Source organism: Hemitrygon akajei, unplaced genomic scaffold, assembly GCF_048418815.1.
Source record: "Hemitrygon akajei unplaced genomic scaffold, sHemAka1.3 Scf000111, whole genome shotgun sequence".
Taxonomy (NCBI): Eukaryota; Metazoa; Chordata; class Chondrichthyes; order Myliobatiformes; family Dasyatidae; genus Hemitrygon; species Hemitrygon akajei.
This window is the reverse complement of record NW_027331997.1, coordinates 1,244,052-1,266,229: the sequence shown is the minus strand read 5'-3', so window position 1 is coordinate 1,266,229 and position 22,178 is coordinate 1,244,052. Positions and strand designations below refer to the sequence as shown.

General features: G+C 44.4%; 1 protein-coding gene and 1 pseudogene across 1 annotated transcript in view; one reads left to right on the top strand and one right to left on the bottom strand.

The window, feature by feature from the left end:
- The window catches only part of LOC140723394 (uncharacterized), a 175,092-nt gene extending 157,982 nt beyond the window's left edge, over positions 1 to 17,110 (bottom strand). Inside the window, exons 1-3 of the mRNA XM_073037976.1 lie at positions 16,946 to 17,110; positions 13,034 to 13,213; positions 11,675 to 11,838 (exon numbers count right to left, since the gene is read on the bottom strand). The gene's annotated coding sequence lies outside the window, so the exon portion shown is untranslated. The remainder of the gene's footprint in view (positions 1 to 11,674; positions 11,839 to 13,033; positions 13,214 to 16,945) is intronic.
- Positions 1 to 22,178, top strand: part of LOC140723378 (uncharacterized) — a 425,409-nt pseudogene that overhangs the window by 136,303 nt on the left and 266,928 nt on the right.

Genomic DNA, 22,178 nt, shown 5'->3' with positions numbered 1-22,178 from the left:
AGGCTTTAGATGCGCATTGTGTTGCGAGACCGCAGGTTCATTTCCTGTGAGTGTCGCTTTAATTGCCTGAGTGAGGCGGGGCTGTGACGTCAGACACAAGGAGAGAGAGAGATAGGGAGAGAGAGAGAACGTCAAAACTAGTCAGCTCATCGTCTTATTCACCCTGGAGAAAATCATGCGGGTGTCTAAGATGATGAGAGGCATTGGTCGTGTGGATAGCCAGAGGCTTTTCCCCCAGGGCTGAAATGGCTAACACAAGGGGGAATAGGTTTAAGCTGCCTGGAAGTAAGTACAGAGGAGATGTCAGAGCTAACTTTTTTAAGCAAAGAGTGGTGTGTGTGTGGAAAGCACCACCAGCAACAGTGGTAGAGGCAGATACAATAGAGTCTTTTAAGAGACTCTCAGATAGGAACATGGAGCTTAGGAAAATAGGTGGCTATGTGGTTGAGTAATTCTGAGCAGTTTCTAGAGTAAGATACATGGTCGGCACGGCAATGTGGGACAAAGCATCTGTAATGTGTTGTGCATTTATATGTTTCCATGAAATTCATGGGAAATCTCCTATCCCACAGAGTGGTGACTAGTTGCAACCTGTCACCTCAGGGAGAGTGAGAGGGGAATGGCAGGGAGAGATTTTGATATACTGATATGGAACAGAAACTTGGGCAGGAACCAGATGGGCCGAGTGGCCTTTCTAGTGTACATTGTGAGTGTGGTAGAGACAGTAAGTACCTGAGACATGGGATTTGATACAGAACTGATTTATCTTTCACAGATCCACAATATTAAATGCCAGTCTAGTTTAAGGCTAACATCAGCAGAACAGACTCCTCCAATGCTCAGTGACCAGGGTTCAGTCCTGGGTACGATGAGCAGCCGCAAGAACTGCAGAATCTCACAGTAACAGTCCCTCATGAACCTGCAGCTGCCTTCAGTCACCATGATGGCTAAACTTTTAACACAGAGATGATTTGAACTTCCTCCCTGATGTAGGAGCGTTCAGACTGAAGGTGTAGGGGAGAAGTGAAAAAAAGAGATAATAAAGTTATTTGCACCATTAGGGATAAACAGAGAGGAAGAGGTGGAAAGTTTCTTGAATGCATCTATTTTAATGCTAGGAGCATTGTAAGAAAGGTGGATGAGCTTAGAGTATGGATTGATAACTGGAAATATGATGTTGTATCTATTAGTGAAACATGGTTGCAGGAGGGGTGTGATTGGCAACTAAATATTCCTGGATTTCGTTACTTCTGGTGTGATAGAATCAGAAGGGCAAGAGGGGGAGGTATTGCAATGCTTTTCTGAGAAAATATTACAGCGGTGCTTTGACAGGATAGATTACAGGGCTCATTTAGGGAGCCTATTTGGGTGGAATTGAGGAATGGGGAAGGTATAGTAACACTTATAGGGGTGTATTATAAACCACCTGATTGGGAGCGAGAATTGGAGAAGGAAATTTGTAAGGAGATAGCAGATATTTGTAGTAAGCATAAGGTTGTGATTGTGGGAGATTTTAATTTTCTACACATAGAAACATAGAAAATAAGTGCAGGAGTAGGCCTTTAGGCCCTTCAAGCCTGCACCACCATTCAGTATGATAATGCCTGTTCATCCAACTCAGAACCCTGTACCTGCTTTCACTCCATACCCCTGATCCCTTTAGCCACAAGGGCCATATCTAACTCCCTCTTAAATATAGCCAATGAACTGGCCTCAACTGTTTCCTGTGGCAGAGAATTCCACAGATTCTCCACTCTCTGTGTGAAGAAGTTTTTCCTCATCTTGGTCCTAAAAGGCTTCCCCTTTATCCTTAAACTGTGACCCCTTGCTCTGGACTCCCCCAACATAGGAAACAATCTTCCTGCATCTAGCCTGTCCAATCCCTTTAGAATTTTATACATTTCAATAAGATCCCCCCTCAGTCTTCTAAATTCCAGCGAGTATAAGCCTAGTCGATCCAGTCTTTCTTCATATGAAAGTCCTGCCATTCCAGGAATCAATCTGTTGAACCTTCTTTGTACTCCCTCTATGGCAAGAATGTCTTTCCTCAGATTAGGGAACCAAAACTGCATACAGTACTCTGGCTGTGGCCTCACCTGGGCCTCGTACAACAGCAGTAGAACCTCCCTGCTCCTGCACTCAAATCCTCTTGCTACGAATGCCAACATACCATTTGCCTTTTTCACCGCCTGCTGTACCTGCATGCCCACTTTCAATGACTGGTGTACAATGACACCCAGGTCTCGTTACACCTCCCCTTTTCCTAATCGGCCATTCAGATAATAATCTGTTTTCCTGTTCTTGCAAACAAAGTGAATAACCTCACATTTATCCACATTAAGTTGCATCTGCCATGAATATGCCTACTCACCTAAACTATCCAAGTCACCCTGAATCCTCTTAGCATCCTCACAGCTAACACTGCCGCCCAGCTTGGTGTCATCCGCAAACTTGGAGATGCTGCATTTAATTCCCTCGTCTAAGTCATTAATATATATTGTAAACAACTGGGATCCCAGCACTGAGCCTTGCAGTACCCCACTAATGACTGCCTGCCAATCTGAAAAGGTCCCATTTATTCCTACTCTTTGCTTCCTGTTTGCCAACCAATTCTCTATCCACATCAATAACATACCCCCAATACTGTGTGCTTTAAGTTTCCACACTAATCTCCTGTGTGGGACCTTGTCAAAAGCCTTTTGAAAATCCAAATATACCACATCCACTTGTTCTCCCTTATCCATTCGACTAGTTACATCCTCAAAAAACTCTATAAGATTCGCCAGACATGATTTTCCTTTCACAAATCCATGCTGACGTTGTCCGATTATTTCACCTCTTTCCAAATGTGCTGTTATCACATTTTCACAACCAACTCTAGCATTTTCCCCACCACCGATGTCAGGCTAACCGGTCTATAATTCCCCGGTTTCTCTCTCCCTCATTTTTAAAAAAAGTGAGGTCACATTAGCCACCCTCCAATCCTCAGGAACTAATCCAGAATCTAAGGAGTTTTGAAAAATTATCACTAATTCTTGGGCTAATTTCTTAAGCACTCTGGGATGCAGACCATCTTACCCTGGGGATTTATCTGCCTTTAATCCCTTCAATTTACCTAACACCACTTCCCTACTAACATGTATTTCCCTCAGTTCCTCCATCTCACTAGACCCTCGGTCCTCTATATTTCCGGAAGATTATTTATGTCCTCCTTAGTGAAGACAGAACTAAAGTAGTTATTGAATTGGTCTGCCATGTCCTTGTTCCCTATGACCAATTCACCTGTTTATAACTGTAAGGGACCTACATTTGTCTTAACCAATCGTTTTCTTTTCACTTATCTATAAAAGCTTTTACAGTCAGTTTTTATGTTCCCTGCCAGCTTTCTCTCATAATCTTTTTTCCCTTTCCTAATTAATCCCTTTGTCCTCCTCTGCTAGACACTGAATTTCTCCCAGTCCTCAGGTGTGCCGCTTTTTCTGGCTAATTTATATGTTTCTTCTTTGGACTTGATACTATCCCTAATTTCCCCTGTCAGCCACGGGTGCACTACCTTCCCTGGTTTATTCTTTTGCCAAACTGGGATGAACATTTGTTGTAGTTCATCCATGCAATCTGTAAATGCTTGCCATTGCATATGAATGTTGAGGAACCAACTAGAGAGCAGGCCATTCCACATTGGGTATTGAGCAATGAGAAAGGATTTGTTAGCAATCTTGTCGTGCGAGGCTTGGGTAAGAGTGACTATAATATGGTGGGATTCTTCATTAAGATGGAGAGTGACATAGTTAATTCAGAAACAAAGGTTCTGAACTTAAAGAAGGGTAACTTTGAAGGTATGAGACGTGAATTAGCTAAGATAGACTGCCAAATGATACTTAAAGGGTTGATGGTGGATATGCAATGGCAAGCATTTAAAGATCGCATGGATGAACTACAACAAATGTTCATCCCAGTTTGGCAAAAGAATAAACCAGGGAAGGTAGTGCACCCGTGGCTGACAAGGGAAATTAGAGATAGTATCAAGTCCAAAGAAGAAACATATAAATTAGCAAAAAAAAGCGGCACACCTGAGGACTGGGAGAAATTAAGAGACCAGTACAGGAGGACAAAGGGCTTAAATAGGAAAGGGAAAAAAGATTATGAGAGAAAGCTGGCAGGGAACATAAAAACTGACTGTAAAAGCTTTTACAGATATGTGAAAAGAGAAAGATTGGTCAAGTCAAATGTAAGGACCTTTCCAGTCAGAAACAGGTGAATTGATCATAGGGAACAAAGACATGGCAGACCAACTGAATAACTACTTTGGTTCTGTCTTCACTAAGGAGGACATAAATAATCCTCCGGAAATAGTAAGGGACCAAGGGTCTAGTGAGATGGAGGAACTGAGGGAAATACATGTTAGTAGGGAAGTGGTGTTAGGTAAATTGAAGGGATTAAAGGCAGATAAATCCCCAGGGCCAGATGGTCTGCATCCCAGAGTAGCCCAATATATAGTGGATGCATTAGTGATAATTTTTCAAAACTCCTTAGATTCTGGATTAGTTCCTGAGGATTGGAGGGTGGCTAATGTAACCCCACTTTTTAAAAAAGGAGGGAGAGAAAAACCGGGAATTTATAGACCGGTTAGTCTGATGTTGGTGGTGGGGAAAATGCTAGAGTCGGTTATCAAAGATGTGATAACAGCACATTTGGAAAGAGGTGAAATCATCGGACAAAGTCAGCATGGATTTGTGAAAGGAAAGTCATGTCTGACGAATCTTATAGAATTTTTTGAAGATGTAACTAGTAGAGTGGATAGGGGAGAGCCAGTAGATGTGGTATATTTAGATTTTCAAAAGGCTTTTGACAAGGTCCCACACAGGAGATTAGTGTGTAAACTTAAAGCACACTGTATTGGGGGTATGGTATTGATGTGGATAGAGAATTAGTTGGCAGACAGGAAGCAAAGAGTGGGAGTAAACGGGACCTTTTCAGAATGGCAGGCAGTGACTAGTGGGGTACCGCAAGGCTCAGTGCTGGGACCCCAGTTGTTTACAATATATATTAATGATTTAGATGAGGGAATTAAATGCAGCATCTCCAAGTTTGCGGATGACACGAAGCTGGGCGGCGGTGTTAGCTGTGAGGAGGATGCTAAGAGGATGCAGGGTGACTTGGATAGGTTAGGTGAGTGGGCAAATTCATGGCAGATGCAATTTAATGTGGATAAATGTAAGGTTATTCACTTTGGTTGCAAGGACAGGAAAACAGATTATTATCTGAACGGTGGCCGATTAGGAAAAGGGGAGGTGCAATGAGACCTAGGTGTCATTGTACACCAGTCATTGAAGGGAGGCATGCAGGAACAGCAGGCGGTGAAAAAGGCGAAAGGTATGCTAGCATTCATAGCAAAAGGATTTGAGTACAGGAGCAGGGAGGTTCTACTGCAGTTGTACAAGGCCTTGGTGAGACCGCACCTAGTGAGCAGTTTTGGTCCCCTAAACTGACGAAAGACATTCTTGCCACAGAGGGAGTACAAAGAAGGTTCACCAGATTGACTCCTGGGATGGCAGGACTTTCACATGAAGAAAGACTGGATCGACTAGGCTTATACTCACTGGAATTTTGAAGATTGATGGGGGATCTTATTGAAACGTATACAATTCTAAAGGGATTGGATAGGCTAGATGCAGGAAGATTGTTTCCAATGTTGGAGAAGTCCAGAACGAGGGGTCACAGTTTAAGGTTAAAGGGGAAGACTTTTAGGACCGAGATGAGGAAAAACTTCTTCACACAGAAAGTGGAGAATCTGTGGAATTCTCTGCTACAGGAAACAGTTGAGGCCAGTTCATTGGCTGTATTTAGATATGGCCCTTGTGGCTAAAGGGATCGGGGGTATGGAGAGAAAGCAGGTACAGGGTTCTGAGTTGGATGATCAGCCATGATCATACTGAATGGCGGTGCAGACTCGAAGGCCCGAATGGCCTACTCCTGCACCTATTTTCTATGTTTCTATCCACCGTCAACCCTTTAAATATCATTTGCCAGTCTGTCGTAGCTAATTCACGTCTCATACCTTCAAAGTTGCCCTTCTTTAAGTTCAGAACATTTGGTTCTGAATTAACTATGTCACTCACCATCTTAATGAAATAATCCACCATATTATGGTCACTCTTACACAAGATGCCTCGCATGACAAGATTGCTAATTAACCCTTCCTCATTGCTCAATACCCAGTCTAGAATGGCCTGCTCTCTAGTTGGTTCCTCGACATGTTGGTTCAGAAAACCATCCCGCACACATTCTAAGAAATCCTCTTCCTCAGCACCCTTACCAATTTGGTTCACCCAATCTATATGTAGATTGAAGTCACCCATTATAACTGATGTTTCTTTTTTGCACGCATTTCTAATTTCCTGTTTAATGCCATCCCCAACTTCACTACTACTGTTAGGTGGCCTGTACACAACTCCCACCAGCGTTTTATGCCCCTTAGTGTTACGCAGCTCTACCCATATCGATTGCACATCCTCCAGGCTAATGTCCTTCCTTTCTATTGCGTTAATCTCTTCTCTAACCAGCAAAGCTACCCCACCTCCTTTTCTTTCCTGTCTATCCCTCCTGAATATTGAATATCCCTGGATGTTGAGCTCCCATCCTTGGTCACCCTAGAGCCATGTCTCTGTGATTCCAACTATATCATATTCATTAATAACTATCTGCACATTCAAATCATCCATCTTATTATGAATGCTCCTTGCATTGACACACAAAGCCTTCAGGCTTGTTTTTACAACACTCTTAGCCCTTATACAATTATGTTGAAAAGTGGCCCTTTTTGATTTTTGCCCTGGATTTGACTGCCTGCCACTTTTACTTTTCACCTTACTACTTTTTGCTTCTACTCTCATTTTGCACCCCTCTGTCTCTCTGCACTTGTTCCTATCCCCCTGCCACATTAGTTTAAATCCTCCTGAACAGCAGTAGCAAATGCTCCCCCTAGGACTAGGAGGAGGGACAGCCCTCAGTGAATCCTGTGTATGCTCCCTGGAAGCCTCAAGAAATGATAATGATCATGAATCAGGCCCCAGATAGAAAAGAAAAACCAGCACAGTTTGCTCAGTGTGTCCACAGTACTGTACAAATGTTTAATGCGACTCTGCAAGATTTATTCGGTCTCTCCTGCATGATTCTCTCAGCTGATGATGGGTGGAAATGGAAGGCAGAATTGAGACACCAAACCTATCAGGAGTTACAGATGGGAAAACATAATGAGAATGAACAGATGGACCAGATCATTCAAGCCTTGGAAAGGGCTCTCCAGCAACCTGTAAACATCACTAAAGTACCTGAATGCAAACCTAAGCCTGGGGAATCAGGACCAGACTATTGAGAGCAATTTGTGGCCTGCTACGGCACCTTCGCAGGAGACCAAGACTTTAATGATGGGAATCTGTCCCCCCAGTTCAATGCCCTACTGCTCCAATGCTTAGCAACTAAGTTCGCCAACATGATTAAAACAAATAATATGGATTGGACTGACAATGACCGAAATCTAATGCGACGAGCTTTGACATATCATTAGGACCCAACTTTTGAATCTCGATCAACCCCGAAGGGAACTAATATTAAAGGTGAATATGCTCAGCTGGAAGAAGGATGCGAGCAGGCTATATCTGAGGAACAGAAATGGGAACAAAAACCTAACAAGGGACATGAGGGGACAACAACCCGTTTAGAAATTGACAAGAAGATGCTTCCAACCATGAGTGCCAACCGTCAGGAAGAGCCCAATGTAATATTGCAAGTTGCTGGAAATCCAGTTCCATTTATGATTGATATGAGGGCAACCACAACCAGTCTCGATCAGGAAATAGTATCGGAAAAGTGATTCCAGCTATCAGATGCTACAATCACTCTGTCTGGGTTCGAAGGCATGGAACGTACGTATTCACGTACCCAGCCACTGCAGGTGGAATTCCAGGGGAACCAATGTGTGGTTTCATTTACAGTCACCACCAGACGGGGGTGTAATCTTGCAGGGAGAGACTTGCTCTGTCTGTTGGAAGTCGAGATTCTTTGCACAGACAATGCTGTCACCCTTGACAGGTGAACAACCGACAGCTTCCCCAGTTTCCGACCCCCAAGTGGAGGGCACTTAGTTTGGACTCCACTCCTTCTGCCAGCAACCGACCCTCATGTGACTCTGTGCTTTGACCCTACGGGGTGTGCCACTGAGGAAAGCCAATATTATGCACCCCTCGATGGACAGAAGTTCCCAGTCACGATGATTAGACAGGTTAAAGGAAGAGACGGTTTTGCATTACTGGCCGAATTTCCAGATTTCCTTTGGCAACAGACAGAACTGGTAGTTCCCCATACCACCATTAGGGTTTGCACTGGGTTCAAGCCAAAGAGCCCAGGGTTCCTGGCCTAAACCCTAACGAAACAAGCCTCCAGCACCGAGGGAGACTGGCAAGACGTTGCCGTGGGTCTAGTCTAATACGGGAAGGAGTCTGAGGTGAAGACGGGATATCTGGTAAGACAACCTTTTAATATTGACCGATCCCAAGACGCTGTACCCCATCTCTGTGCAATTTCAGGCCAAGAAGTCTGTCGCACCAACTGCCCCCCTGTCTGGATCACCAGATAGCAATATCCCCTCAATCACGAGGCAACGTTTTATGAGGATGGAAACTCTTTTGTGGATCCAGCAGGGTAACAATATTCTGACTATGCAATAATGATGGACGGTGAAGTAATTGAACAGGCATCTTTTGAAGCAGCTGTCTCCGCCCAGAAGGCTGAGCTGTTTGCTCTGACTCATGCCTGTATCCCAGCAACAGACTAAAGTGGGAACGTTTACACAGACTCCCGTTATGCATTTGGAATTGTACATGACTATGGGGCTCTCTGGGAACGTGGGGATTCCTGACTTCCTCTGGCCACCCCATTAGTAATGCCACCATTGTAAACAACTTACTCACTGCTCTACAGCTACGTCGAGTTTTGTTCTTCTCAGGGGGACGCCTCTGAGGAGGAGCACAAACTGTGGTCCCAGATGGGGTGCCAGAAAGACCCCGACCTGGGTTTTTGGATCACCTAGCGGGACAGGTTTGTGTTCCTACACAGTTTTTACTAATATTGGTCGATTATACAATATTTTACATAATTGTATGCACATGGGAAAGGAGGGAATAGTTGGTAACCTGTACCCTGCACATCGGGTACAACTCCCTTGCCAGGTGGACCTTTTTGTGTCTACAGGATGATTTTATTGAATTGCCTAGAGTACATTGCTATAGATGCTGCTTAGATATTATAGATGTGTTTAGTAGATGGGTTGAAGCTGTTCCAACTACCAATAATACTGTTATGACTGTTGTGAGGGTATTATTACGGGAAATACTTCCCAGGTACGGCCTGCCAGAGATGCTGAGCTCTGACAATGACCCACACTTCGTGATGAAGGTAAACAAAGGCATACGTAACAAACTAGCTATCAAGCAACAATTCCACTGTGTACACCACCCACGGGCCGCTGGCACAGTGCAGAGAGCCAATGGCATTCTGAAGAGTAAACTGGCCAATCTAACAGTGGAGACTGGACTCGGTTGAAGGTCCTACCGTCACCCAGTTCCACATGAGGGTTACCCCACAGGGGAAAACAGGGTTGTCACCAGCTGAAATCATTTATGGATGGTCCATGAAAACACCCTGGGGACTAAGACCTTGTGTATCATTGCTCCCAGAAAGTCTACCAGCCAAATTGGATATTCATACGCGAGGGGAAGACATGGGGAAATATATATGCCAACTAACCAAGATTTTCCAAGCATACATTCACAGGTATGACAGGCTTACAAGGAAGAGAACTACTCCGCACCATGGAACCTGGGATTTTTTTTCCTGATGAAGAACTGGAATTAAGGGAATCTTGGACCTCGGAGGAGAGGACCATATCAGGTGTTACCGACCATTCCCACGGCTGTGAAACTGAAGGGGCAATCTCGGTGGATACATCAATTAGGTGCCAAACATGTTACTGAAGGAACTGAGTAGAAGGTCTCTCTCGGACTAATGGAAAATGTATTGGTTGTTAGTGGTGTTCATGTTTATGTCTTTGAGAGGGCTCACCCCAGCATCCGGGGGCCCCCATGTTAACACATTTCTGTCTTTCTGCCATACCTATGCCAAACAGGTAGAACTAGGGGCCTGCTGGGTTTGTGCTGAAATTCCACAGCATGGTAAAACTATGGTTCCAATGTCAGTAATCCTGCTCAACCAGAGTGAGGAACTCTCAGCCTGGGCTTTCTCAAATAACATCCGGGGAAGTGAGATGAGGACCTGTGGTCCAGACAGAGATGACTGTGGCTGTCAGTGTTTTGAGGGATGGTGTCTCAGGCCCCCATCAAACTGAACTTCCTATACTGGGAAACATGCAGGAGCCCAGCAGCCAAGAGGAACAACTGAGACTGATTGATTTTGGATGATTACTTTTCTCTCCTATGGAGTAGCCAGGAATTCATCAGAGATAATCAATTTGAATACAGCACTTGAGGAGCTGGCCACAATATTGCAGGGGCCCTGACAGAAACACAGGCCCAAGTAACAGAAATATCCACTGAAATGATTGCAAACTGGCAAACAGTCAGACAGAATCGTATAGCTTTAGAGTTTATCCCAGCTGAGAAATAGGGAACCTGTGCTGTTATTGACACAGAATGCTGCACGTATATCCCTGATGAATCTACTAACATTACACCCCTCTCCGAGCACACTGCAAAGGAGATTGACAGCATCAAGAAAGCAGGGCAGGATTTACACGGGTTCACCGAAGGGTCGAAATGGTGATCTTTGAAGGCCTGTTTGGTAATATGTGGGGCATGATACTGCATTATGTCCTAATAGTTGTACATATCTTTGTTACAATTACTGTTGTATACTGTCTTTACCCATTGATAAGTCAATGCTGTCGTCAGTTGCTTTCTCTGTAAAAAGTTACTGCGTTGTTGATAATGTAATGATCAAAAGGAGGGAAGGATAAAGTCTGTAAAATGGTTAACACTTCGTTAAACAATAGCAGCCTGTTTTTTCTGAAAGAAACTGCTGATAATCAACCGATGTGCTGAGCCATATTTCTTCTTGCAGGTAGCTAGCTAGGGTTTCAAGATGCTTATCTCCTTGCGCAATCACATGTAGAGATAGGACAGCTTCAATCTGTACTGTGTGTGTAAACCATTATGACTATTTTGTAGTTTGTCTTTAGGGGCTCCAGCCTGTCATGTAGTAAATATCTTTGGCTCCAGCCTGTCTTGTGTGGGGGTATCTGGATGGATATATCTGTGGTGTAAGGGGAATTGTTAGTCAGTTAGTGGATTGGGTGGGAACAGTCACAGACTGTTCCTGTTTGAGCGACTAACTAAGTAAGCCCCGGGTGCTTGGAATAAAGAGTTTGTACTGTACGGTCTCTGAGTGACTTTATCCGGATTCGACTTCCACAGAATGGGAGTGGTTTTAAAGGCTGGGCTGCTGGAAGCTCATTACCGGACCTGGAGTGATTGCAACTGGGTCTCACAGAGGCAAAACTGGTTGTTCTAGGCACATTCAGTCTCACTGCAACTATATCCCACCTTCCCTTATACAGGTATGTAATGTCTAAAGGACCAGTGTTTGAGTAAATGAGACTCACCAAACTTTCTCCTGACTGAATCAATGGAATCTCCGAGTCAGATTGGTTCTCTCCAGTTAATGCTCTCAGTCCTCAGGCTGGTTCACTTGTTGCTGTTCCCTCGTCTTCAGCCGTGGTTTGCTTCTAGTTGGAGTTTTTCTTCCAATAAACCTCTCACCGCAGGTCTAATTTTAACCAGAGAGGCAATGAAGCACAATAACAATAAAAAGGAGAACCAAACATTTCTGGTTAATGTTACTAAGAACAAAACATTGTAGGCTGATATAATGATCTCAGTAAACATTTTTTTATTGTCACTCACACATCACAAAACAATATGGGATAAGGAGGAGCAATCATTCAGTCAGGAGCAGAATTAGGTGATTCTATCCATCTGGTCTGCCCCATCATTTAACCATGGCTGATTTTCATTCCAACACCATATTCCTGCCTTCCTCCTGTAACCCTGAGCTACTCAGCAATCATGAATATGTTGATCTCTGTCATAAATATACCCAAATGGCAGCTTCAACCAACCTCTGTGGCAACAAATTCCACAGATCAGACATCTTCTGGCCAAATTTTTTTCTTCTCTCAGTTTTAAAGGGAAGCTTCTTTATTCCAAGACTGTGCTGTCAGATCACAGTCTAATGGAAACATCGTCTCCATGTCCACTGTATCCAGGCTTTTCAACATATGGTAGGTTTACTTAACCAAACATCCCCCACTGTCCCTCTGAACTCCATTGAGCACAAGTCCAAAATAATCAAATGCTCCTTATACATAACGCTGAACATTTCTGAGATTATTCTTGTAAACCTTGTTCACAACAACTGGACTGAACACATTTCTAGGAATAACAAACTAATTGGCACCAGGGTAATTTGCAGGGAAATGTTGTGGTTACTTTATTGTTCAACTATCACAGAGTGAGCCATTTCCACTTCCACATTAAAACTGGTACATTTCAGGAAACATAAACCAATCCAGAGTGAATGTAATAAAAAGAAATTGTAATTACCAAACTGCTCAGCATGTAAGGAACAGCTGTGGCGAGAGGAACAATCTTTACAATTCAGCTTAATAACATTTTGTCAGGATGACTTCAAACATTTTCAGTTTTTAGTGCAGATCTCCAGCAACTTGAGATTCTGCCCGATTTCCACCACTTTATCCAGATTTGACTTCCACAAAATGCGAGTGATTTTAAAGGGCTGGGCTGCTGGAAACACATTACCAGACCTGGTGTGATTGCAACTGTGTCTGACAGAGGCATAAATGGTTCTTCTGGGCACATTCAGTCTCACCAACTATTTCCCACCTTCTATTGTACAGGTACGTAATGTATAAAGGACCAGTGTTTGAGTAAATGAGAATTACCAAACTTCCTCCTCACTGACTCACTGGGAACTCCAAGTCAGCTGATTCAGAGTTGTTCTCTCCAGTTGATGCGCTCAGTCCTCAGTCCTCGGGCCAGTTCACTTGTTGTTATTCCCACATCTTTAGCCATGGTTTGCTTCCACTTGGGGTTTTTTTTCCAATAAACCTCTCACCGCAGGTCTAACATTAACCAGAGAGATAATGAAGCACATTAACAATGAAAAGGAGAACCAAACATTTCTGCTTAATGTTACTAAGAACAAAACTCACTGAAATTTAAACGTTGAAGCCAAATATAATAATCTCAGTGAACAATCTTTTATTGTCCCTCACACATCACAAAACAATATGGGATAAGAAGGAGCTATCATTCTGTCATGGTAATACATAAGACACAGGAACAGGATTAGGTGATTTGATCCATCTGGGCTATAAACGTGCAGGAGCAATGTGTGGTTAAGTGCCATGCTCAAGGATACAACGCACTGCCTGGCCTGAGGCTCGAACTCATGACCTTCAGATTGCTAAACCACTCGGCCATGTGCACATCACAGAAACCACTCTCCCGCCTAGACTTCCCAGTCCCTCAGTAAAGCAGGCAGCGAAATCAAAGATCCCCACAACCTGGGACATTCTCCTTCCTCACGCACCCCAGTCCGGGAGAAGACACAACAGCCATAAAGCTCCAGGACAAATGTGAGCAGCCTCAGAAAACGAGGCGAGTTGGGTGAAGTTAACGGGACTCAGTGACCAACGTCAGATTCCCCAACACAACATAGAGGAAGCATCCTGACCCAGCCAGGGACTCTGAGCACACACCACGTCATCTTGCATCACAAAGTGAAGGGTAGGGCAGATCTGCAGTAAACAGCCTCACGTGACCTGTTGGCGGGTCTCCCGTTTCAACTCTGCGGAAATAGACAGCCTGGGCTCCAGGTTTGGATCGTTCAATGCAGATTAAGTGAAGTCTACACATTTTTGACCAGCCCAGATAATCAGAACATAAATGAGTAACTGGCCCTCAGTTCGCGGCTCACGGACAAAATCGGATCTCCCCGCTTGGGATCGGTCATAATACCCACCGATGGGAACGCAATATCTTTGGCCCACAGACAGTGATCCCGACCCCTAGCTCCCCCACCCAGGAGGTGAGGACCCTTCGCTCGATCCCACAGATGATGCACTTCAGCACTGAGCGGAAAAGAAAACACCGCCCGGCCGGAGACAGTGAACATGCGCAAAGTGAGTGTCACATCATCCGGAGGGCAGGGCCTCGGAAACAGATGCACAGGTGCTGCCCATCTGCTGTTAAATGGGAGGGGCAAACGGGATCACGTGACCAGTCGGGTCTCCCACCCCAGGCAGAGTTTTCAAGCTACCCACCACTCTGTGTAAAGAAACAAACTTCCTGCTTACATCTCCTCTCACCGTAAATATATTAGACATTTCAACCCCCAGGAAAAATAGATTGTCTGTCCACTCAGTATCAGAATCAGGTTTATTATCACCAGTGTGTGTCATGAAATTTGAAAACTGTGCAGCAGCAGTTCAATGCAATACATATTATAGAAGGAAAAAAAAACAAAATAAAATAATAAAAATAAACAACTAAATCATTTACAGTATATCTGGGACCCTTACTCTTTGTGATTTTGATAAATGACCTGGATGAGGAAGTGGAGGGATGGGTTAGCAAGTTTGCTGATGACACAAAGGTTGGGGGAGTTGTGGATAGTGTGGAGGGCTGTCAGAGGTTTCAGTGGGACATTGATAGGATGCAAAACTGGGCTGAAAAGTGGCAGATGGAGTTCAACCAAGATAAGTGTGAAGTGGCTCATTTTGTTAGGTCAAACATGATGGCAGAATATAACATTAATGGTAAGACTCTTGGCAGTGTGGAGGATCAGAGGGATCCTGGGGTCCCAGTCCATAGGACACTCAAAGTTGCTACGCAGGTTGACTCTGTGGTTAAGAAGGTATATGGTATATTGACCTTCAACAATCGTGGGATTGAATTTAGGAGCTGAGAGGTAATGTTGCAGCTATATGTGATGCTGGTCACACCCCACTGTGCACAATTCTGGTTGCCTCACTACACGAAGCATGTGGAAACCACAGAAATGGTGCAGAGGATATTTACACAGATGTTGCCTGGATTGGGGAGCATGCCTTATTAGAATAGTTTGAGTGGACTCGGCCTTTTCTACTTGGAGCAACGGAGGATGAGAGGTGACCTGATAGAGGTGTATAAGATGATGAGAGGCATTGATTGTGTGGATGGTCAGAGACCTTTTCCCAGGTCTGAAATGGTTATGAAAAGACAGCACAGGTTTAAGGTGCTGGGGAGCAGTTGCAGAGGAAATGTTACGGATAAGTTTTTTTACTCAGAGAGTGGTGAGTGTGTGGAATTGGCTACCAGCAACGGTGGTGGAGGAGGGTAGAATATGGTCTTTTGGATAGGTACCTGGAGACACTGGAGAAAAATAAAGAAATACTAGCTTAGAAAAATAGAAGGCTATGGGTAACCATAGTAATTCCTAAGGTAGGGACATGTTGGCACAACTTTGTGGGCCGAAGGGCTTGTATTGTGCTGTAGGTTTTCTTTGTTTCTGTGAATAAATTAAAAATCGTGCAACAAACAGAAATACTATATATTTTAAATGTGAGGTAGTGTTCAAGGGTTCAATATCCATTTAGCAATCGGATGGCAGAGGGGAAGAAACTGTTCCTGAATCACTGAGTGTGAGCCTTCAGACTTCTGTACCTCCTTACCTGTTGGTAACATTGAGAAAACCACATGCCCTGGGTGCTGGAGGACCTTGATAATGGACGCTGCCTTTCTGAGACACTGCTTCTAATCCTCTGGTAATCTTATAAACGTCTATCCAGTCTCACCCCAGCTGGCACGGCTCCAGAGAAAACAACACAATTTTGTCCAACCTCCCGTTAAAGCTCAGGCCCTCTAATCCAGGCAATATCCTGGTAAACCTTTTCTGCGCCCACTCCAAAGCCCCGACATCCTTCCGAGAATGGGAGCGACCAGAACTGTATGAAACATTCCAGATGTGGTCTAACGAGTTTTATAAAGCTGCAACACAACTTCCCGACTTTTGAACTCAATGCTTCAACTGATAAAGACAACCATGCCATTTGCCTTCTTAACCACCCGATCAATCTGTGCAGTCTCTTTCAGGGAGCGATGAACTTGGAGTCTAAGATCCCTCTGATCATCAACACTGTTCAGGGTTTTGCATTTAACAGTGTACTGTCTCATACATTCGACCTACCGAGCTGCCAAGATGATCATCACTAATCAAATCTCACCGAGATTTCTCAGGTCCTGTTGAATTTATTGCCAAGTGCACAAGTACGGGAAGGTACAGGTACAGAGAAACACTGACTTGTGGCAGCATCACAGGCAAGTACATTCAGATAACACACAGAACAGCAATTATACAATTCTCTGTCAGTAACAGTATAGAAACGTGTTTTACGTCATCCTGCTAATAGGACCAGAACAACAGGGGCTGAGCGGCGGCTCATCTCAGACGGTTCGGTGTGAAGGTCTCACAACCCGGACCGACCCCGGCAGATTCTGTGAAGGAAGCGAGGCGAGGCCGCCAGTTCGGGAAACTTCATCCCCTCCCCCTTCAGGTTTCACCGATCACCTTGTGTTTCTCTCTCCCCTCCCCTCCCCCACCTTTTATTCTCCAGTCCTGCCGAAGGGTTTCGGCCGGTAATGTCGACTGTATTCTTCCCCTAGATGCTGCCCGGACTGCTGAGTTCCTCCAGCATTTTGTGCGCGTTGCTCGCATTTCCAGCATCTGCAGATTTTCTCTTGTTTGAGTTCGGTAAAGTTAACTCACCACTCAAAGTCAGACCTCCCCGCTCGGAACCGGCTTCAATACTCACCGAAGGGAAATTGTTGGTGTTGCCCCGCAGAGAATAATCCGTCTCCGGCTCCCCGTCCAAGGGGGCGAGGACCCCCTCCCGATCCCGAACCCGAACCCGAACCCGGATCCACCGCTGACCCACTTACACAAAGAACGAAAAAAACATCACTGCCTGGCTCGGGCCTGTGAGCATGCGCAATGTGCTTCTTTTGCGTCACAGGTGGTGGGCGGGGCCACGGAAACAAACCCGCAAATGCTGCCGATCTGCGGTAAAACATGATCACGTTTCGCTGGAGGGTCTCCCATGTGATCGGTGACTGTTCCTCGCCCTTCACATACTGCCCTACCCACCGCCGCATTTCCCACATTATTTCATTATTTCCCTATATCATTTCCATACGTATTTAGATTTTCCTTCCATATCTTCCCCGATCCCTTTCCCTCCAGCCCCAGATCACAGAGTTCTCAGAGTTATAGTTTTGATTCACTTCCCATCCCGACACACAATTCAGACCCACACAGAAAATGAGCTGGTTTCTTTTAAATCAGTCAACACACACAAAATGCTGGTGGAACGCAGCAGGTCAGGCAGCATCTATAGGGAGAAGCGCTGTCGACGCTTCGGGCCGAGACCCTTCGTCAGTCCTGAACCGTTCCGAAACGTGGACAGCGCTTCTCCCTATAGATGCTGCCTAACCTGCTGCGTTCCACCGGCATTTTGTGTGTGTTGCTTGAATTTCCAGCATCTGCTAATTTCCTCGTGTTTGTCATTTAAATCAGTCTATGTTTATAAACACTCATTTCTATTCACATTCCTCTGGCCTCACTGGACAGGAACACTGAAGCATTAAGTGAGAAACAGCAGGAGGAGGTCATTCGGCCCGTTTAACCATCAGCAAATGAAGGCTACTCTCCCATCTCAGCCGCTTGCTTCTACCGATCCTCATTTTCTCGATCCCTTGGGTCTCCACACATCTGCCAGCCTCTGTTTTATGTGAGGATGATCACCGAGTTTTCAACACCCTCTGTGGTGGGGATTTACAGACATTCACCACCCTCGGCGTGGAGACATTTCCCCTCATCTCAGTCCCAACATTTTCACTGCCATCATATTTGACCTACTAAAATGAACCACTTCACACTTACCTGGGCTGACCTCCACCTGCCACTTCTCAGCCCTGTTCTGCATCCTATCAATGTCCCGCTGTAAACTCTGACAGCCATCCACACTATCCACAAAACATCCAACCTTTGTGTCATCAGCAAACTTACCAACTCATCCCTCCACTTCCTCATCCAGGTCATTTATAAAAAACACAAAGATTAAGGGTCCCAGAACAGATCCCTGAGGCACTCCACTGGTCACCGGCCTCCATGCAGAATATGACCCATCTACAACCACTCTTTGCCTTCAGTGGGCAAGCCAGTTCTGGATCCACAAATAATGTCCCCTTGGATCCCATGCCTCCTTACTTTCTCAATAAGCCTTACATGGGTTACCTTATCAATTGCCTTGCTGAAATCCATATACACTACATCTACTGCTCTTTCTTCATCAATTTGTTTAGTCACATCATCAAAAAATTCAATCGGGCTCGTAAGGCACGACCTGTCCTTCACAAAGTCATGCTGACTATTACTAATCATATTATACCTCTCCAAATGTTCAGATCCATAGCGACTTATCCAACTTGATGCTTTCCAAAAGCTGCAGCACATCCTCTTTCTCAATATCTCCATGCTCAAGCTTTTCAGTCTGCTGCAAGTCATCAGTACAATCACTAAGATCCTTTTCCATAGTGAATACTGAAGTATTCATTAAGTACCTCTGCTATTTCCTCCGGTTCAATACACACTTTCCCACTGTCACAATTGATATTTCAGGGTGAAAGGTGAATTATTTTGGGGGAATCTGAAGGGGGATTCTTCACTCAGAGCTTGATAAGAGTGTGGAATGAGCTGCCAGTGGAAGTGGTGGATGTGGGTTCGAGTTAGACACTAAAGAGAAATTTGGGTGAGGGCATGGATGGGAAGTGTATGCAGGTAGTTGGCAGTAAAAACAAAAACGGGTCCGTATTGACTAGAAGGGCCGAAAAGCCTGTTCCAGTGCTGCTGGGCTCTGTGACTCTAATAATATTCTGATTTGTAATTTCCACAGTCAGTGCTTTGCTGCTAATTACCGAACCCAGTAATTTACAGAATGGATGCAGAGGCTGCCCAGTGACTGTTCCTCTGATCAAAATCACTGGGACATTTCATCACTGAGCAGATAATGTCTTCTCCATTCTCTTTCACTCAACACCTTCCATGTTTACAGGAAATCACAAAACTCACAGAGAAGGAAACCATATCGAACAACACTCTTTTTTGTTACTTCCAAATAAGGGCTTATTTAAGAGAAAAATTAGGTCAAACAATGTTATTGCCGAAATCTAATAAAATAGAAACTTTAATTCAAAAAGGAAAAACCTAAAAATTATTTCTTGTATGTATAGATTCATTCAAAAACAGGCAATTAAACAAGGAATCCATGAGTCAAGACAAAAATGGGAAATTGACTTGAATATTAAAATTGAAGAAACAAATTGGTCAAGACTATGTCTTGATAGTATGACAAATACAATAAATGTTCGGTTAAGATTAGTGCAATATAATTTTTACATCAATTATATATTACACCACAAAAAATAAATTAATTAAACCCAAATGTATCTGATCAGTGTTTCCCATGTAACCAAGAAATTGGTACTTTTTTACATTCTACTTGGTCTTGTTCTAAAATTCAACCTTTTTGGACAAATTTAAGAGTTGTTTTGGAAGAAATTATTGGAACACAACTTCCACATAATCCAATATTATTTTTATTAGGCGATATTGAAGGGATAAAATCGAATAAATATCAGAAAGAATTTATAAATATTGCCCTGGCAGTAGCCAAAAAGGTTATTCCATTTACTTGGAAATCGGATGCATACTTAAGTATAGATCGTTGAAAGAATGAAATTTCCAGCTGTATTGCAGTTGAAAAAATTACTTATAATCTAAGAGATAAATATGAATCATTTTTGAAAATTTGGCGCCCTTAGTTACAAAAGACAGGATTAAATATATAGGTGCTCTGAAGATAAAATAATTGGTTATTTGGGGAAAGAAAGAAATATATATACTAAAGTTATTACGAACTCCGTGGAGCATGTGGGGATCTTCCGATATCCAGGCACTCTTTCTTTCTTTCTTTCTTTCTTCTCTTTCTTTCTTTCTTTCTTTCTTTCTTTCTTTCTTTCTTTCTTTCTTTCTTTCTTTCTTTCTTTCTTTCTTTCTTTCTTTCTTTCTTTCTTTCTTTCTTTCTTTCTTTCTTTCTTTCTTTCTTTCTTTCTTTCTTTCTTTCTTTTTCTATAGGGATGTTAGGGGGAGGGGCTAAGGGGAGGTGGAAGGTTTTTTTTTCTTTCTGTAATTATCTGAAAACTCAATAAAAAAGTTTTTTAAAAAAACAGTTATTTTGGCACTAACCTTCGTCAGTTTCCTTCGCCTGCTACCTTGCCTGTAACCTCGACTGCGTCCTTGCCTGTATCGCCGTCAAGTTCAACCGCCGGAGTGAGACTGGAGCCTCGCCATGCCAAGATATGGAGGTACCTATTGCTGAGTTTGGATCTGTCTCTTTGTGCCTCTGTGTTTAGTGTCCGTCAAGGGAAGAGTCCCGGCCTTAGGAGGGGTCCTGACTCTGTGTAGAACCCCGGCTCTCAGGCCTGTTCCCAAGGAGGGGTCCCGGCTCTGTGACCCTGTACTCCAACACCAAGGCTCTGTGTTCCAAGATCAAGTCAGGGCGCCGTGTTCCAGCCCCGTCCAAGTCCGAGCTTCGTGTCCTCATCCAGTTCTGGTGCCTCACTGAGCCCAGGAGTACCTCGCCCAGCCTGGTGCTGGAGATTCCTCGTCCAGCCCTAGCCACGTCCAAGATCCTGGTCTAGTCCAAGCCACGTCCCTGTGATCCCAGTGCTATCTTGTGTCTAGTCTGTTCCTAGTCCCGAGTCCTCGACTGGATCCGGGTTCCGAGCCCGAGTCAAGACCCATGTTCCGGGTCCCTGTCCAGACTCTGGCTCGGAGTCCTAGTGCAGACATCTAGTTCCAAGTTCCTCATCCAGGTCCCGCTTTCACAGTCTGAGTCCTAGACCAGGCTCGGTCTGCTTGTCTCGTCCAGGGCCTGTGTCCATGTCCAGCGTCCTTTCCTCCTGACTTCCGTTCCATTCTGGATAATCTTAGCCCTGCTCCCAGTACTTCAGTGTCTGTGTCTTGCATTTGGGTCCACTACCAGCGCCCCCCCCCCCGCTTGCAACATACATAAACCAGCCCGTGGCGTTCCTAACTGTGATTTCCTCAATATAACGAACATTACCGAGAATCTGGAATCTGCAGCGTTCGCGGTTACAGAGCTACTGACTTGTTAAGTGATCTTTATATGAGAGTGGAGGTAGATGTAGAACGCTACCTCCCTCCATTGCTGAGAAATGGGAGGAGAGTGAGGTGTTGAGAAAGTTGTGTGTGGAAAGTGGAGAGCGGGTAGCTGCAGATGAAAGTGAGTGTGTGGAGAGATGGTGGGGAAAAGAGAGGAGGAGAAAGAGAGACCATAAGACATGGGAGTAGAATGAGGCCATCTGGCCTATCGAGTCTGTTCCGCTATTTAATCATGACTAAACCTTTTCCCCTCCTCCTCAATCCCAGTTCCCGCTCTTCTCCCCGTAATGTTCATTGTCATGTCTAAACAAGAACTTGTCAATCTCTGCCTTAAACATACCCAATGATCTGGCCACCACCGCTGCATGTGGCAACGAATTCCACACATTCAACATACTTTGGCTCGGGACATTTTTCCGGATCTGTTTTGAAAGGGCGCCCCTCCATCCTGAGACTGTGCTCTCTTGTCCTAGACTGTTCCACGATGGAAAACATCCTTTCCACACCCACTCTGTCCAGGCCTTTCGACATTTGAAAGGTTTCAATGAGATTCCCCCTCATCCTTCTGAATTCCAGCGATACAGACCCAGAGCCATGTAACGCTCCTCGTGTGATAACCCTTTCATTCCTGGAATCATCCTTGTGAACCTCCTCTGAACCCTCTCCAATGGCAGCACATCTTTTCTAAGATGACGGGCTCGAAGCTGTTCAAAATACTCAAGGTGAGGCCTCACCAATGCCTTATAAGGCCTCAGCATTTGATCCTTGCTCTTGTATGCTAGACCTCTTGAAATGAATGCTAA